The sequence below is a fragment of the Chrysochloris asiatica genome, unplaced genomic scaffold (genome assembly GCF_000296735.1).
Source record: "Chrysochloris asiatica unplaced genomic scaffold, ChrAsi1.0 scaffold00307, whole genome shotgun sequence".
Lineage (NCBI taxonomy): Eukaryota > Metazoa > Chordata > Mammalia > Afrosoricida > Chrysochloridae > Chrysochloris > Chrysochloris asiatica.
In genome coordinates this window covers 1185074-1190650 of record NW_006408825.1, presented here as the reverse complement: position 1 = coordinate 1190650, position 5577 = coordinate 1185074, and the positions used below count along the sequence as shown (strand labels likewise).

General features: G+C 39.5%; 1 pseudogene; it reads right to left on the bottom strand.

Moving 5' to 3' along the window:
* Positions 1-101, bottom strand: part of LOC102810696 — a 53629-nt pseudogene extending 53528 nt beyond the window's left edge.
* Between the last annotated feature and the right edge of the window lie 5476 nt (positions 102-5577).

Here is a 5577-nt window from a genome sequence, read left to right as displayed (position 1 = left end):
TTATCATTATCACCATCATCATCATCATCACCAACACCATCATTACTATCATGAGCTACTGGCATTTCCAGCAGCAGCAGCAGCATCCAAATAGCCACCATCTTTGCCACCAGCATCATTATCATTTTGAAGCTATAGATTATTCCTCACTTCTTTGTTTACCCTCCCACACCCTTGAGACTCCTGCCTCTGACCTCCACAAGTAAAAATGCCTAACATGTCCATCCCAGAGGCACAGTTAATGTGGCATGTTTATCCTTTCTGACCACATGAAGATGGCAGAGATGCATGTCAACAACTAACTGTGTGATGTGCAAGCTGGATCCCCTGCAGACTAGGTTGGGCATGTGTCTGTAAGCTCAGTGGGCACAGAGTGGAGGGCCCTAGGCCCAGGAGGCTATCTGACCAGATGGCTGAGAATTAAAATGTTAAGAAATTGGCTGCCTGTGATCTTGAAAGCACAAACACCTCATAGCCTTAGGGAGCCTTTTTGAGATTTTTTGCCTTGGTGTTTGGAATGAAGCTCATTGTGATGCATGTTTGTTCAGATTACTTATGGTGATGAGTGAGATGAGACCCAGGTGAGTTTTTCTGCAGCAGGGAATGATGCTGTTTTTAATCAAAGCAAATAAAAAGAAAATTTTTTATTGAAAAGCTGTATCCTCAAGATCTTTCACAGACTGCAGATGTGTGTGCACCTTCATCTTACATTCCCTTGAAAAGAGAACGCTTTAAAAAGCAAGCTATATACTCCTAATTTCATACTAAAATCCCCGAATCCTTCTTTCTTTCAGATTCAGAAAAGAAAAGGAGGGAATCGAATCCCGTGGTGACACAGCCACATAGCCCATGGAAGGGCATAGTGGGGGAATGCTAAGGCTAAAGCCAGTAACTTCAAAAAGGCAAACTTGGTTTACAATACAAACATAAGAAGACATGATACCAAAGAATGCATAGAATAGCAAATCCCAATGCATCTGATGTTCTAACTGTATATTCACCCACTTCATTCCCACAATTTAAAGCAAATTGTGTAACCTACACAGTAACAATGGATATGAGAGACAAATGGAAAACGATGCTTCAAAAAATAATAAGCATGTCAGCCTCTACGACTACTCTCAGACAGAAACGTGAAAAGATAAATGCAGAGAGCAACTTCACTTCAGCACTGAAGCCTCCAGGAGCTAGTACACTTTCATATCAAATAGAAGAACATCATTATCTGTTTGGTGATGCTGCTACGGAAAGACATTTAGGTTCTTGACATATTCCGGTTCATCATTTTATAGAAAACAGATCATGTGGTAGAAAACAAATGTAGTCACTGAATTTCTGATACTACTTCTTGTTGTGGTGGCTGTTGGGTGACATCGCGTTAGTTCCCACTCATAGCGACCTTGAGCACAACAAAAGGAAACACTGCCCAGTCCTGAACCATCCTGACAATTGTTGTTAAGCTTGAGTTCATTGCTGCTGCCACTGTGTCAATCCAGTTCATTGGGTCTCCCTCTTTTTCACTGACCTTCCCCTTTACCTAGCACAATATCCTTCACCAGGGACTTGTCCCTCTTGATAATATGTCAGGAGTTTTAGATATGAAGTCTTGCAATTCTGGTAGATAAGGAGTATTCTGGCTATACTTCTTCCAAAACAGATGTGTTTGTTCTTCTAGAAGTCCATGGTACTGTTGACATTCTTCTCCAACACCAAAGCTCAAATGCATCAATTCTTCTACAGTCTTCCTTATTCATTGTCCAACTTTCATATGCATATTGATGTTATTGAAAATACCATGGCTTGGGTCAGATGCATCTAAGTCCTAAAACTGATCTTTGCTTTAAGAGAGAGAGGTCTTATGCAGCAGATTTGCCTAATGCAATATGTCATTTAATTCCTTGACTGCTGCTTCCATGAGTGTTGATGGTTCATGTGAGCACAATGAAGTCTTTGAATGCTTCAATCTTTCTCTATTTATCATGATATTATTTTTTGGTTCAATTGTGAGGATTTTTGTTTTCTTTACATTGAGTAGCAACCCATACTGAAGGCTTTAGTCTTTGATATTCATTAGTATAAGTTCTCTTTGCTTTCAGCAAGGAAGGTTGTATCCTCTGCATATTGTAAATTGTTAATGACTCATCCTTCAATCCCGATGCTATGTTCTTCTTCAGATCATCTAGCTTCTCAGATTATTTGCTCAGCATACAGATTGTATAAGTATGGTAAAAGAACGCACCGTTGGCACTTACCTTGCCTAATTTTAAACCATCAATGTCCTCTTGTTCTGTTTGAACAACAGCCTCTTGGTCTATGTACAGGTTCCTCATGAGCACAGATGAGGGCGCTGTAATATTTATTCTCCACAATGTTGTCCATAGCTTGTCATGATCCACACAGTCAAAAGCATTTGCATAGTCAATGAAGCAAAGGTAAACATGTTTCTGGTATTCTCTACTTCAGCCAAAATCCATCTGATGTCAGCACCGATTATCCCTTGTTTCACATCTTCGTCTGAATTTGGCTTGCAGCAACCATTTTTTAATTTTCTTTAGTAAAATTTTATTTGCATGTCATATTAATGACATTGTTTGATTATTTTCACAACCCATTGGGTCTCCTCTCTTTAGAATGAGCAGAAGTATGGGTCTCTTCCAATCATTTAGTCGGGTAGTTGTCTTTCAAATTTCTTGCCATAGATGAATGAGTGTCTCCAGTGCTTTGTCAATGTGTTGAAAAATTTCAATTTGTATTCCGTCAGTTCCCGCAGCCTAGTTCTTTGTCAATGCCTTTAGTGCTCTTTGGACTTCTTCCTTCAGTATCATTGGTTCTTGATCATATCGCTTGAAATGGTTGAACATCATCTATTTCATTTTAATACAGTGACTCTGTGTATTCCTTCTAAATTCTTTTGATGCTTTCTGCATTGCTCCAGCCAAAAATAAAACAACAACAACAACAACTAGTAGCTGTTGAGTTGATAACAACTCATGGTGACCGTGGGTGTTAAAGTAGAACAGCTTTCCATAGGATTTTCAATGTGATGATCTTTTAGAAGCAGATCACCAATTATTTCTCCTGTGACTCCTCTGGCTGAGATTGAACCACCAACCATTTTGTCAGTATACTTACCCATTTGCACCAGGGACTCCACACCACCTAAACTAGAAAAAAAAGGAAAAAAGAAAAACAACAACACATTTTACATTACTGATTGCTCACATAAAACTGTTTTGTTTTGTTTTTTCAAAACTAGTTTCATGAGTGCAGATACATCTTTGTCATCTCTTTAATTGCTGCACTATTCTCTATGGCTCTTATCATTAATCCCATGGCATTGATTAATACTGCAAGAAAGCTTTAATTGTGAAAAGATTAAGTGGCTCAAACAAGATGAAAAGTGCTGAAGAGCATCAGGAATGAGAAGGCTGAGCTTGAGCTGAAATTATGGGCGTTGGATACTAAAAGGTGAAAGAGAGAGGAAGTGAGTTCCTTGTAAATTTCTTACCCACCTAGAGAATGGAACCTCCAGACCAGTACCACTCCTGGGATTTGTAAATATAATTATTCAAGTGCCTCTTGGAATTTATGAATAGAATAAATTTGGAGTAGATGAAACAAGACATCCCTTAAATTCCTTGAGTACAGCACCGTGTATTGACACCCTATTTCCTTCTACTATGTGCCACCATGGCTCTGTCCATTGAATGCAATGTGTTGCTTATATTCTTGATCAGGCATATGAAAAACTATTTCTCTTTAAATGGCTTTAATTTGACAATTAGTTGCTTTCAGAAGAGACTGGAATTTTTACCTTGTGTTTCAGGTCACCCCTGCATCTCTTACCCCTTATATGCCTGATTCTTCTGTTTGTCTCCTTTGGAACTTTCCCAGTGGCCTTAAAAGTTCTGAGGTTCCTCATTCTCTACAAGACTTCCTTAGAACCCAATGTCATTCCATCTTTCATGTCTGTTCTTGTACCTTCTTTGTCAAGCCCTTTGAAGCAGTGTGCAGACTTGAAGTGGTGCTCTATCATCTCACATTATCCCTTCTCAGCTTCTTGCTCTCTTGGGTCTAAGAGACAGCCACTGCAGATTCTCTTGTCAAAATTATGTCTAATCTCTATCACACCTATTTCTTCCTCTCACATATTCTGGGCTGGGGTCCTGCTGGGTCCAGAAACCTTCTCTCTTTCCCACCCATCATTTGTTCTCTGCATCTACAAAAGAAACGCAATGTACTAATTCCACCTGCTCCTGAAAACACAGGACAGAACTCAAGCCCAACCACTTCCTACCTCCTCTTTCACCTTTTATTATTATACAATGACCAGCATTTCAGTTACCAATGAGGGAGAATGTCACAAAAATTACTGAAAAGGACATTCCAGAAAGGTGGGAGGAAAGACAGTTGTGTGTTTCTGAGTTTAGTGAAGAAAGTTTTAAAAGGGAAGAAGTGATTGGCTGTGAGGACCTTCTGCTGGAGAGACACGTAAATAGAATGATGAAACTGAACAGTGAAGACAGTGATGAGACCATCACTCAGACAAGAGACCACCAGAAAGGCGGGGGTGGGGTGGGGAATCTTATCAGAGTCATTTCAAGAAGAAAATCGGGACAGTTCCTGGAGAGAAAGATGGAATAAAAGTAACTATTTTAAAAATGGATGAAAAACTGCATGTTAATTTGCTGATGGAAATGCCCCAGGAAGAAGGGTGAAAGTGATGCTGCTGGAGGAAGAGGGGGAAATGAGTTGAATGATGTCCATGAAGAGCTGGAGGTGGAAATTTTGGTGCACATGTTTATCCTCCATAACAGGAGACGTGATCAGTATCTTCTTTATGTGTTGTTGTTGTTGTTGTTAAGTGCCGTCTAGTCAGTTCCGACCCATAGCGACCCTGTACAGGGTTTCTGAGGGTGTAAATCTTTACGGGAGTAGAAAGCCTCATCTTTCTCCCGCGGAGCAGCTGGTAGTTTCGAACCACTGACCTTAAGGTTCACAGCCCGATTCGTAACCACTACGCTGTAAGAGCTCCTTTCTGTGTAGGTGTGCTTAATCATTCTTGGACTTCTCTTCTTAGGGCACCAGTTCTATCAATGTTGTATCTTTTATCATGTAAATAGTTCTGAATCATTTGTTCTTAGGGCACCAGTTCTATCAATGTTGTATCTTTTATCATGTAAATAGTTCTGAATCATTTGTTCTTAGGGCACCAGTTCTATCAATGTTGTATCTTTTATCATGTAAATAGTTCTGAATCATTTGTTCTTAGGGCACCAGTTCTATCAATGTTGTATCTTTTATCATGTAAATAGTTCTGGATCATTTGTTCTAGTTCCCACCATTTTGCTTTTCTATAACTCAGTTTTGATTTTTTCTTTTCAAGTCTTCTGTTGTTGTTGTGAGGTGCTGTTGAGTCAGTACTGACTCATAGCAACCTTATGCACAACAGAACTAAACACTGCCCAGTCCTGCATTGGAGGTCTTCCTCTTTTTCACTAACCCTCCACTTTAGCAAGAATGATGTCCTTCAGCTCTACTATAGCTTATAAAAAGTTTTCAACTTGACTGTTAATT